The sequence below is a fragment of the Lactuca serriola genome, chromosome 1 (assembly GCF_051521515.1).
Source record: "Lactuca serriola cultivar US96UC23 chromosome 1, Lser_US96UC23_V15, whole genome shotgun sequence".
Classification (NCBI taxonomy): Eukaryota; Viridiplantae; Streptophyta; class Magnoliopsida; order Asterales; family Asteraceae; genus Lactuca; species Lactuca serriola.
The window spans coordinates 202,801,211-202,811,038 of record NC_136408.1 but is presented as its reverse complement, the minus strand read 5'-3'; the positions used below and the strand labels follow the sequence as shown (position 1 = coordinate 202,811,038).

The window sequence follows — 9,828 nt, the reverse complement described above, 5'->3', positions numbered from 1 at the left end:
ATGCACCGGATCCCATCAGAACTCCGCAGTTAAGCGTGCTTGGGCGAGAGTAGTACTAGGATGGGTGACCCCCTGGGAAGTCCTCGTGTTGCACCCCCCTTTTTCGTTGTCCGTTTGCGTTTTTTTAGATTTTACGTGCGGTTTTTTTGCTTTTTTTCCTTTCTTTCTTGCTATTTCTATGCTCGGGTGCCCTCCGGTTCATGGTTGATGCTTTTCGTATTTTTGGAACGGAGCCGATCGGTCACGTGGGTCCCACGCCCCGCGTACCAAAACAAAGGAGGTTCTGCGTCTTGTAACACATAAAAACAATAAACATGGATAGTACTTCGGGTGCGATCATACCAGCACTAATGCACCGGATCCCATCAGAACTCCGCAGTTAAGCGTGCTTGGGCGAGAGTAGTACTAGGATGGGTGACCCCCTGGGAAGTCCTCGTGTTGCACCCCCCTTTTTCGTTGTCCGTTTGCGTTTTTTTAGATTTTACGTGCGGTTTTTTTGCTTTTTTTTCCTTTCTTTCTTGCTATTTCTTTGCTCGGGTGCCCTCCGGTTCATGGTTGATGCTTTTCGTATTTTTGGAACGGAGCCGATCGGTCACGTGGGTCCCACGCCCCGCGTACCAAAACAAAGGAGGTTCTGCGTCTTGTAACACATAAAAACAATAAACATGGATAGTATTTCGGGTGCGATCATACCAGCACTAATGCACCGGATCCCATCAGAACTCCGCAGTTAAGCGTGCTTGGGCGAGAGTAGTACTAGGATGGGTGACCCCCTGGGAAGTCCTCGTGTTGCACCCCCCTTTTTCGTTGTCCGTTTGCGTTTTTTTAGATTTTACGTGCGGTTTTTTTGCTTTTTTTCCTTTCTTTCTTGCTATTTCTATGCTCGGGTGCCCTCCGGTTCATGGTTGATGCTTTTCGTATTTTTGGAACGGAGCCGATCGGTCACGTGGGTCCCACGCCCCGCGTACCAAAACAAAGGAGGTTCTGCGTCTTGTAACACATAAAAACAATAAACATGGATAGTATTTCGGGTGCGATCATACCAGCACTAATGCACCGGATCCCATCAGAACTCCGCAGTTAAGCGTGCTTGGGCGAGAGTAGTATTAGGATGGGTGACCCCCTGGGAAGTCCTGCGTTTTTTTAGATTTTACGTGCGGTTTTTTTGCTTTTTTTCCTTTCTTTCTTGCTATTTCTATGCTCGGGTGCCCTCCGGTTCATGGTTGATGCTTTTCGTATTTTTGGAACGGAGCCGATCGGTCACGTGGGTCCCACGCCCCGCGTACCAAAACAAAGGAGGTTCTGCGTCTTGTAACACATAAAAACAATAAAACATGGATAGTATTTCGGGTGCGATCATACCAGCACTAATGCACCGGATCCCATCAGAACTCCGCAGTTAAGCGTGCTTGGGCGAGAGTAGTACTAGGATGGGTGACCCCCTGGGAAGTCCTCGTGTTGCACCCCCCTTTTTCGTTGTCCGTTTGCGTTTTTTTAGATTTTACGTGCGGTTTTTTTGCTTTTTTTCCTTTCTTTCTTGCTATTTCTATGCTCGGGTGCCCTCCGGTTCATGGTTGATGCTTTTCGTATTTTTGGAACGGAGCCGATCGGTCACGTGGGTCCCACGCCCCGCGTACCAAAACAAAGGAGGTTCTGCGTCTTGTAACACATAAAAACAATAAACATGGATAGTATTTCGGGTGCGATCATACCAGCACTAATGCACCGGATCCCATCAGAACTCCGCAGTTAAGCGTGCTTGGGCGAGAGTAGTACTAGGATGGGTGACCCCCTGGGAAGTCCTCGTGTTGCACCCCCCTTTTTCGTTGTCCGTTTGCGTTTTTTTAGATTTTACGTGCGGTTTTTTTGCTTTTTTTCCTTTCTTTCTTGCTATTTCTATGCTCGGGTGCCCTCCGGTTCATGGTTGATGCTTTTCGTATTTTTGGAACGGAGCCGATCGGTCACGTGGGTCCCACGCCCCGCGTACCAAAACAAAGGAGGTTCTGCGTCTTGTAACACATAAAAACAATAAACATGGATAGTATTTCGGGTGCGATCATACCAGCACTAATGCACCGGATCCCATCAGAACTCCGCAGTTAAGCGTGCTTGGGCGAGAGTAGTACTAGGATGGGTGACCCCCTGGGAAGTCCTCGTGTTGCACCCCCCTTTTTCGTTGTCCGTTTGCGTTTTTTTAGATTTTACGTGCGGTTTTTTTGCTTTTTTTCCTTTCTTTCTTGCTATTTCTATGCTCGGGTGCCCTCCGGTTCATGGTTGATGCTTTTCGTATTTTTGGAACGGAGCCGATCGGTCACGTGGGTCCCACGCCCCGCGTACCAAAACAAAGGAGGTTCTGCGTCTTGTAACACATAAAAACAATAAACATGGATAGTATTTCGGGTGCGATCATACCAGCACTAATGCACCGGATCCCATCAGAACTCCGCAGTTAAGCGTGCTTGGGCGAGAGTAGTATTAGGATGGGTGACCCCCTGGGAAGTCCTGCGTTTTTTTAGATTTTACGTGCGGTTTTTTTGCTTTTTTTCCTTTCTTTCTTGCTATTTCTATGCTCGGGTGCCCTCCGGTTCATGGTTGATGCTTTTCGTATTTTTGGAACGGAGCCGATCGGTCACGTGGGTCCCACGCCCCGCGTACCAAAACAAAGGAGGTTCTGCGTCTTGTAACACATAAAAACAATAAACATGGATAGTATTTCGGGTGCGATCATACCAGCACTAATGCACCGGATCCCATCAGAACTCCGCAGTTAAGCGTGCTTGGGCGAGAGTAGTACTAGGATGGGTGACCCCCTGGGAAGTCCTCGTGTTGCACCCCCCTTTTTCGTTGTCCGTTTGCGTTTTTTTAGATTTTACGTGTGGTTTTTTTGCTTTTTTTCCTTTCTTTCTTGCTATTTCTATGCTCGGGTGCCCTCCGGTTCATGGTTGATGCTTTTCGTATTTTTGGAACGGAGCCGATCGGTCACGTGGGTCCCACGCCCCGCGTACCAAAACAAAGGAGGTTCTGCGTCTTGTAACACATAAAAACAATAAACATGGATAGTATTTCGGGTGCGATCATACCAGCACTAATGCACCGGATCCCATCAGAACTCCGCAGTTAAGCGTGCTTGGGCGAGAGTAGTATTAGGATGGGTGACCCCCTGGGAAGTCCTGCGTTTTTTTAGATTTTACGTGCGGTTTTTTTGCTTTTTTTCCTTTCTTTCTTGCTATTTCTATGCTCGGGTGCCCTCCGGTTCATGGTTGATGCTTTTCGTATTTTTGGAACGGAGCCGATCGGTCACGTGGGTCCCACGCCCCGCGTACCAAAACAAAGGAGGTTCTGCGTCTTGTAACACATAAAAACAATAAACATGGATAGTATTTCGGGTGCGATCATACCAGCACTAATGCACCGGATCCCATCAGAACTCCGCAGTTAAGCGTGCTTGGGCGAGAGTAGTACTAGGATGGGTGACCCCCTGGGAAGTCCTCTGTTGCACCCCCCTTTTTCGTTGTCCGTTTGCGTTTTTTTAGATTTTACGTGCGGTTTTTTTGCTTTTTTTCCTTTCTTTCTTGCTATTTCTATGCTCGGGTGCCCTCCGGTTCATGGTTGATGCTTTTCGTATTTTTGGAACGGAGCCGATCGGTCACGTGGGTCCCACGCCCCGCGTACCAAAACAAAGGAGGTTCTGCGTCTTGTAACACATAAAAACAATAAACATGGATAGTATTTCGGGTGCGATCATACCAGCACTAATGCACCGGATCCCATCAGAACTCCGCAGTTAAGCGTGCTTGGGCGAGAGTAGTACTAGGATGGGTGACCCCCTGGGAAGTCCTCGTGTTGCACCCCCCCTTTTTCGTTGTCCGTTTGCGTTTTTTTAGATTTTACGTGCGGTTTTTTTGCTTTTTTTCCTTTCTTTCTTGCTATTTCTATGCTCGGGTGCCCTCCGGTTCATGGTTGATGCTTTTCGTATTTTTGGAACGAAGCCGATCGGTCACGTGGGTCCCACGCCCCGCGTACCAAAACAAAGGAGGTTCTGCGTCTTGTAACACATAAAAACAATAAACATGGATAGTATTTCGGGTGCGATCATACCAGCACTAATGCACCGGATCCCATCAGAACTCCGCAGTTAAGCGTGCTTGGGAGAGAGTAGTATTAGGATGGGTGATCCCCTGGGAAGTCCTGCGTTTTTTTAGATTTTACGTGCGGTTTTTTTGCTTTTTTTCCTTTCTTTCTTGCTATTTCTATGCTCGGGTGCCCTCCGGTTCATGGTTGATGCTTTTCGTATTTTTGGAACGGAGCCGATCGGTCACGTGGGTCCCACGCCCCGCGTACCAAAACAAAGGAGGTTCTGCGTCTTGTAACACATAAAAACAATAAACATGGATAGTATTTCGGGTGCGATCATACCAGCACGAATGCACCGGATCCCATCAGAACTCCGCAGTTAAGCGTGCTTGGGCGAGAGTAGTACTAGGATGGGTGACCCCCTGGGAAGTCCTCGTGTTGCACCCCCCTTTTTCGTTGTCCGTTTGCGTTTTTTTAGATTTTACGTGCGGTTTTTTTGCTTTTTTTCCTTTCTTTCTTGCTATTTCTATGCTCGGGTGCCCTCCGGTTCATGGTTGATGCTTTTCGTATTTTTGGAACGGAGCCGATCGGTCACGTGGGTCCCACGCCCCGCGTACCAAAACAAAGGAGGTTCTGCGTCTTGTAACACATAAAAACAATAAACATGGATAGTATTTCGGGTGCGATCATACCAGCACCAATGCACCGGATCCCATCAGAACTCCGCAGTTAAGCGTGCTTGGGCGAGAGTAGTACTAGGATGGGTGACCCCCTGGGAAGTCCTCGTGTTGCACCCCCCTTTTTCGTTGTCCGTTTGCGTTTTTTTAGATTTTACGTGCGGTTTTTTTGCTTTTTTTCCTTTCTTTCTTGCTATTTCTATGCTCGGGTGCCCTCCGGTTCATGGTTGATGCTTTTCGTATTTTTGGAACGGAGCCGATCGGTCACGTGGGTCCCACGCCCCGCGTACCAAAACAAAGGAGGTTCTGCGTCTTGTAACACATAAAAACAATAAACATGGATAGTATTTCGGGTGCGATCATACCAGCACTAATGCACCGGATCCCATCAGAACTCCGCAGTTAAGCGTGCTTGGGCGAGAGTAGTATTAGGATGGGTGACCCCCTGGGAAGTCCTGCGTTTTTTTAGATTTTACGTGCGGTTTTTTTGCTTTTTTTCCTTTCTTTCTTGCTATTTCTATGCTCGGGTGCCCTCCGGTTCATGGTTGATGCTTTTCGTATTTTTGGAACGGAGCCGATCGGTCACGTGGGTCCCACGCCCCGCGTACCAAAACAAAGGAGGTTCTGCGTCTTGTAACACATAAAAACAATAAACATGGGTAGTATTTCGGGTGCGATCATACCAGCACTAATGCACCGGATCCCATCAGAACTCCGCAGTTAAGCGTGCTTGGGCGAGAGTAGTACTAGGATGGGTGACCCCCTTGGAAGTCCTCGTGTTGCACCCTCTTTTTCGTTGTCCGTTTGCGTTTTTTTAGATTTTACGTGCGGTTTTTTTGCTTTTTTTCCTTTCTTTCTTGCTATTTCTATGCTCGGGTGCCCTCCGGTTCATGGTTGATGCTTTTCGTATTTTTGGAACGGAGCCGATCGGTCACGTGGGTCCCACGCCCCGCGTACCAAAACAAAGGAGGTTCTGCGTCTTGTAACACATAAAAACAATAAACATGGATAGTATTTCGGGTGCGATCATACCAGCACTAATGCACCGGATCCCATCAGAACTCCGCAGTTAAGCGTGCTTGGGCGAGAGTAGTATTAGGATGGGTGACCCCCTGGGAAGTCCTGCGTTTTTTTAGATTTTACGTGCGGTTTTTTTGCTTTTTTTCCTTTCTTTCTTGCTATTTCTATGCTCGGGTGCCCTCCGGTTCATGGTTGATGCTTTTCGTATTTTTGGAACGGAGCCGATCGGTCACGTGGGTCCCACGCCCCGCGTACCAAAACAAAGGAGGTTCTGCGTCTTGTAACACATAAAAACAATAAACATGGATAGTATTTCGGGTGCGATCATACCAGCACTAATGCACCGGATCCCATCAGAACTCCGCAGTTAAGCGTGCTTGGGCGAGAGTAGTACTAGGATGGGTGACCCCCTGGGAAGTCCTCGTGTTGCACCCCCTTTTTTCGTTGTCCGTTTGCGTTTTTTTAGATTTTACGTGCGGTTTTTTTGCTTTTTTTCCTTTCTTTCTTGCTATTTCTATGCTCGGGTGCCCTCCGGTTCATGGTTGATGATTTTCGTATTTTTGGAACGGAGCCGATCGGTCACGTGGGTCCCACGCCCCGCGTACCAAAACAAAGGAGGTTCTGCGTCTTGTAACACATAAAAACAATAAACATGGATAGTATTTCGGGTGCGATCATACCAGCACTAATGCACCGGATCCCATCAGAACTCCGCAGTTAAGCGTGCTTGGGCGAGAGTAGTACTAGGATGGGTGACCCCCTGGGAAGTCCTCGTGTTGCACCCCCCCTTTTTCGTTGTCCGTTTGCGTTTTTTTAGATTTTACGTGCGGTTTTTTTGCTTTTTTTCCTTTCTTTCTTGCTATTTCTATGCTCGGGTGCCCTCCGGTTCATGGTTGATGCTTTTCGTATTTTTGGAACGGAGCCGATCGGTCACGTGGGTCCCACGCCCCGCGTACCAAAACAAAGGAGGTTCTGCGTCTTGTAACACATAAAAACAATAAACATGGATAGTATTTCGGGTGCGATCATACCAGCACTAATGCACCGGATCCCATCAGAACTCCGCAGTTAAGCGTGCTTGGGCGAGAGTAGTACTAGGATGGGTGACCCCCTGGGAAGTCCTCGTGTTGCACCCCCCTTTTTCGTTGTCCGTTTGCGTTTTTTTAGATTTTACGTGCGGTTTTTTTGCTTTTTTTCCTTTCTTTCTTGCTATTTCTATGCTCGGGTGCCCTCCGGTTCATTGTTGATGCTTTTCGTATTTTTGGAACGGAGCCGATCGGTCACGTGGGTCCCACGCCCTGCGTACCAAAACAAAGGAGGTTCTGCGTCTTGTAACACATAAAAACAATAAACATGGATAGTATTTCGGGTGCGATCATACCAGCACTAATGCACCGGATCCCATCAGAACTCCGCAGTTAAGCGTGCTTGGGCGAGAGTAGTATTAGGATGGGTGACCCCCTGGGAAGTCCTGCGTTTTTTTAGATTTTACGTGCGGTTTTTTTGCTTTTTTTCCTTTCTTTCTTGCTATTTCTATGCTCGGGTGCCCTCCGGTTCATGGTTGATGCTTTTCGTATTTTTGGAACGGAGCCGATCGGTCACGTGGGTCCCACGCCCCGCGTACCAAAACAAAGGAGGTTCTGCGTCTTGTAACACATAAAAACAATAAACATGGATAGTATTTCGGGTGCGATCATACCAGCACTAATGCACCGGATCCCATCAGAACTCCGCAGTTAAGCGTGCTTGGGCGAGAGTAGTACTAGGATGGGTGACCCCCTGGGAAGTCCTCGTGTTGCACCCCCCTTTTTCGTTGTCCGTTTGCGTTTTTTTAGATTTTACGTGCGGTTTTTTTGCTTTTTTTCCTTTCTTTCTTGCTATTTCTATGCTCGGGTGCCCTCCGGTTCATGGTTGATGCTTTTCGTATTTTTGGAACGGAGCCGATCGGTCACGTGGTTCCCACGCCCCGCGTACCAAAACAAAGGAGGTTCTGCGTCTTGTAACACATAAAAACAATGAACATGGATAGTATTTCGGGTGCGATCATACCAGCACTAATGCACCGGATCCCATCAGAACTTCGCAGTTAAGCGTGCTTGGGCGAGAGTAGTACTAGGATGGGTGACCCCCTGGGAAGTCCTCGTGTTGCACCCCCCCTTTTTCGTTGTCCGTTTGCGTTTTTTTAGATTTTACGTGCGGTTTTTTTGCTTTTTTTCCTTTCTTTCTTGCTATTTCTATGCTCGGGTGCCCTCCGGTTCATGGTTGATGCTTTTCGTATTTTTGGAACGGAGCCGATCGGTCACGTGGGTCCCACGCCCCGCGTACCAAAACAAAGGAGGTTCTGCGTCTTGTAACACATAAAAACAATAAACATGGATAGTATTTCGGGTGCGATCATACCAGCACTAATGCACCGGATCCCATCAGAACTCCGCAGTTAAGCGTGCTTGGGCGAGAGTAGTACTAGGATGGGTGACCCCCTGGGAAGTCCTCGTGTTGCACCCCCCTTTTTCGTTGTCCGTTTGCGTTTTTTTAGATTTTACGTGCGGTTTTTTTGCTTTTTTTCCTTTCTTTCTTGCTATTTCTATGCTCGGGTGCCCTCCGGTTCATGGTTGATGCTTTTCGTATTTTTGGAACGGAGCCGATCGGTCACGTGGGTCCCACGCCCCGCGTACCAAAACAAAGGAGGTTCTGCGTCTTGTAACACATAAAAACAATAAACATGGATAGTATTTCGGGTGCGATCATACCAGCACTAATGCACCGGATCCCATCAGAACTCCGCAGTTAAGCGTGCTTGGGCGAGAGTAGTATTAGGATGGGTGACCCCCTGGGAAGTCCTGCGTTTTTTTAGATTTTACGTGCGGTTTTTTGCTTTTTTTCCTTTCTTTCTTGCTATTTCTATGCTCGGGTGCCCTCCGGTTCATGGTTGATGCTTTTCGTATTTTTGGAACGGAGCCGATCGGTCACGTGGGTCCCACGCCCCGCGTAGCAAAACAAAGGAGGTTCTGCGTCTTGTAACACATAAAAACAATAAACATGGATAGTATTTCGGGTGCGATCATACCAGCACTAATGCACCGGATCCCATCAGAACTCCGCAGTTAAGCGTGCTTGGGCGAGAGTAGTACTAGGATGGGTGACCCCCTGGGAAGTCCTCGTGTTGCACCCCCCTTTTTCGTTGTCCGTTTGCGTTTTTTTAGATTTTACGTGCGGTTTTTTTGCTTTTTTTCCTTTCTTTCTTGCTATTTCTATGCTCGGGTGCCCTCCGGTTCATGGTTGATGCTTTTCGTATTTTTGGAACGGAGCCGATCGGTCACGTGGGTCCCACGCCCCGCGTACCAAAACAAAGGAGGTTCTGCGTCTTGTAACACATAAAAACAATAAACATGGATAGTATTTCGGGTGCGATCATACCAGCACTAATGCACCGGATCCCATCAGAACTCCGCAGTTAAGCGTGCTTGGGCGAGAGTAGTACTAGGATGGGTGACCCCCTGGGAAGTCCTCGTGTTGCACCCCCCTTTTTCGTTGTCCGTTTGCGTTTTTTTAGATTTTACGTGCGGTTTTTTTGCTTTTTTTCCTTTCTTTCTTGCTATTTCTATGCTCGGGTGCCCTCCGGTTCATGGTTGATGCTTTTCGTATTTTTGGAACGGAGCCGATCGGTCACGTGGGTCCCACGCCCCGCGTACCAAAACAAAGGAGGTTCTGCGTCTTGTAACACATAAAAACAATAAAGATGGATAGTATTTCGGGTGCGATCATACCAGCACTAATGCACCGGATCCCATCAGAACTCCGCAGTTAAGCGTGCTTGGGCGAGAGTAGTACTAGGATGGGTGACCCCCTGGGAAGTCCTCGTGTTGCACCCCCCTTTTTCGTTGTCCGTTTGCGTTTTTTTAGATTTTACGTGCGGTTTTTTTGCTTTTTTTCCTTTCTTTCTTGCTATTTCTATGCTCGGGTGCCCTCCGGTTCATGGTTGATGCTTTTCGTATTTTTGGAACGGAGCCGATCGGTCACGTGGGTCCCACGCCCCGCGTACCAAAACAAAGGAGGT

At 48.1% G+C, this 9,828-nt stretch overlaps 21 non-coding genes and 8 pseudogenes across 21 annotated transcripts in view; all 29 read left to right on the top strand.

Moving 5' to 3' along the window:
* The window catches only part of LOC145084343 (5S ribosomal RNA), a 119-nt gene extending 22 nt beyond the window's left edge, over positions 1 to 97 (top strand). Inside the window, exon 1 of the ribosomal RNA XR_013698790.1 lies at positions 1 to 97. This exon is cut by the window's left edge and continues 22 nt beyond it. This is a non-coding gene — a ribosomal RNA (5S ribosomal RNA).
* Positions 98 to 328: 231 nt separating this feature from the next.
* On the top strand, positions 329 to 447 carry LOC145084331 (5S ribosomal RNA). The gene has a single exon (XR_013698778.1). It is a non-coding gene; the product is annotated as a 5S ribosomal RNA (ribosomal RNA).
* A 232-nt stretch (positions 448 to 679) lies between these two features.
* LOC145084320 (5S ribosomal RNA) lies at positions 680 to 798 on the top strand. The gene has a single exon (XR_013698765.1). It is a non-coding gene; the product is annotated as a 5S ribosomal RNA (ribosomal RNA).
* A 231-nt stretch (positions 799 to 1,029) lies between these two features.
* LOC145079871 (5S ribosomal RNA) lies at positions 1,030 to 1,147 on the top strand (annotated as a pseudogene).
* A 201-nt stretch (positions 1,148 to 1,348) lies between these two features.
* Positions 1,349 to 1,467, top strand: LOC145084308 (5S ribosomal RNA). Its single transcript, XR_013698753.1, has one exon. It is a non-coding gene; the product is annotated as a 5S ribosomal RNA (ribosomal RNA).
* Positions 1,468 to 1,698: 231 nt separating this feature from the next.
* On the top strand, positions 1,699 to 1,817 carry LOC145084297 (5S ribosomal RNA). Its single transcript, XR_013698742.1, has one exon. It is a non-coding gene; the product is annotated as a 5S ribosomal RNA (ribosomal RNA).
* A 231-nt stretch (positions 1,818 to 2,048) lies between these two features.
* Positions 2,049 to 2,167, top strand: LOC145084285 (5S ribosomal RNA). The gene has a single exon (XR_013698731.1). It is a non-coding gene; the product is annotated as a 5S ribosomal RNA (ribosomal RNA).
* Positions 2,168 to 2,398: 231 nt separating this feature from the next.
* On the top strand, positions 2,399 to 2,516 carry LOC145079870 (5S ribosomal RNA; annotated as a pseudogene).
* Positions 2,517 to 2,716: 200 nt separating this feature from the next.
* On the top strand, positions 2,717 to 2,835 carry LOC145084274 (5S ribosomal RNA). The gene has a single exon (XR_013698720.1). It is a non-coding gene; the product is annotated as a 5S ribosomal RNA (ribosomal RNA).
* Positions 2,836 to 3,066: 231 nt separating this feature from the next.
* LOC145079869 (5S ribosomal RNA) lies at positions 3,067 to 3,184 on the top strand (annotated as a pseudogene).
* A 200-nt stretch (positions 3,185 to 3,384) lies between these two features.
* On the top strand, positions 3,385 to 3,502 carry LOC145085443 (5S ribosomal RNA). The gene has a single exon (XR_013699841.1). It is a non-coding gene; the product is annotated as a 5S ribosomal RNA (ribosomal RNA).
* A 231-nt stretch (positions 3,503 to 3,733) lies between these two features.
* On the top strand, positions 3,734 to 3,852 carry LOC145084262 (5S ribosomal RNA). Its single transcript, XR_013698709.1, has one exon. It is a non-coding gene; the product is annotated as a 5S ribosomal RNA (ribosomal RNA).
* A 232-nt stretch (positions 3,853 to 4,084) lies between these two features.
* Positions 4,085 to 4,199, top strand: LOC145080427 (5S ribosomal RNA; annotated as a pseudogene).
* A 203-nt stretch (positions 4,200 to 4,402) lies between these two features.
* On the top strand, positions 4,403 to 4,521 carry LOC145073019 (5S ribosomal RNA). The gene has a single exon (XR_013691211.1). It is a non-coding gene; the product is annotated as a 5S ribosomal RNA (ribosomal RNA).
* A 231-nt stretch (positions 4,522 to 4,752) lies between these two features.
* On the top strand, positions 4,753 to 4,871 carry LOC145083285 (5S ribosomal RNA). The gene has a single exon (XR_013697762.1). It is a non-coding gene; the product is annotated as a 5S ribosomal RNA (ribosomal RNA).
* Positions 4,872 to 5,102: 231 nt separating this feature from the next.
* Positions 5,103 to 5,220, top strand: LOC145079868 (5S ribosomal RNA; annotated as a pseudogene).
* Positions 5,221 to 5,420: 200 nt separating this feature from the next.
* Positions 5,421 to 5,539, top strand: LOC145083913 (5S ribosomal RNA). The gene has a single exon (XR_013698376.1). It is a non-coding gene; the product is annotated as a 5S ribosomal RNA (ribosomal RNA).
* Positions 5,540 to 5,769: 230 nt separating this feature from the next.
* On the top strand, positions 5,770 to 5,887 carry LOC145079867 (5S ribosomal RNA; annotated as a pseudogene).
* A 200-nt stretch (positions 5,888 to 6,087) lies between these two features.
* Positions 6,088 to 6,206, top strand: LOC145084250 (5S ribosomal RNA). Its single transcript, XR_013698697.1, has one exon. It is a non-coding gene; the product is annotated as a 5S ribosomal RNA (ribosomal RNA).
* A 231-nt stretch (positions 6,207 to 6,437) lies between these two features.
* On the top strand, positions 6,438 to 6,556 carry LOC145084239 (5S ribosomal RNA). Its single transcript, XR_013698686.1, has one exon. It is a non-coding gene; the product is annotated as a 5S ribosomal RNA (ribosomal RNA).
* Positions 6,557 to 6,788: 232 nt separating this feature from the next.
* On the top strand, positions 6,789 to 6,907 carry LOC145084227 (5S ribosomal RNA). The gene has a single exon (XR_013698675.1). It is a non-coding gene; the product is annotated as a 5S ribosomal RNA (ribosomal RNA).
* Positions 6,908 to 7,138: 231 nt separating this feature from the next.
* On the top strand, positions 7,139 to 7,256 carry LOC145079866 (5S ribosomal RNA; annotated as a pseudogene).
* Positions 7,257 to 7,456: 200 nt separating this feature from the next.
* Positions 7,457 to 7,575, top strand: LOC145084215 (5S ribosomal RNA). Its single transcript, XR_013698663.1, has one exon. It is a non-coding gene; the product is annotated as a 5S ribosomal RNA (ribosomal RNA).
* A 231-nt stretch (positions 7,576 to 7,806) lies between these two features.
* Positions 7,807 to 7,925, top strand: LOC145083912 (5S ribosomal RNA). The gene has a single exon (XR_013698375.1). It is a non-coding gene; the product is annotated as a 5S ribosomal RNA (ribosomal RNA).
* A 232-nt stretch (positions 7,926 to 8,157) lies between these two features.
* On the top strand, positions 8,158 to 8,276 carry LOC145084203 (5S ribosomal RNA). The gene has a single exon (XR_013698652.1). It is a non-coding gene; the product is annotated as a 5S ribosomal RNA (ribosomal RNA).
* Positions 8,277 to 8,507: 231 nt separating this feature from the next.
* Positions 8,508 to 8,625, top strand: LOC145079865 (5S ribosomal RNA; annotated as a pseudogene).
* A 199-nt stretch (positions 8,626 to 8,824) lies between these two features.
* LOC145084191 (5S ribosomal RNA) lies at positions 8,825 to 8,943 on the top strand. Its single transcript, XR_013698641.1, has one exon. It is a non-coding gene; the product is annotated as a 5S ribosomal RNA (ribosomal RNA).
* A 231-nt stretch (positions 8,944 to 9,174) lies between these two features.
* On the top strand, positions 9,175 to 9,293 carry LOC145084179 (5S ribosomal RNA). The gene has a single exon (XR_013698630.1). It is a non-coding gene; the product is annotated as a 5S ribosomal RNA (ribosomal RNA).
* Positions 9,294 to 9,524: 231 nt separating this feature from the next.
* On the top strand, positions 9,525 to 9,643 carry LOC145084168 (5S ribosomal RNA). Its single transcript, XR_013698619.1, has one exon. It is a non-coding gene; the product is annotated as a 5S ribosomal RNA (ribosomal RNA).
* The last annotated feature ends 185 nt before the right edge of the window (positions 9,644 to 9,828 follow it).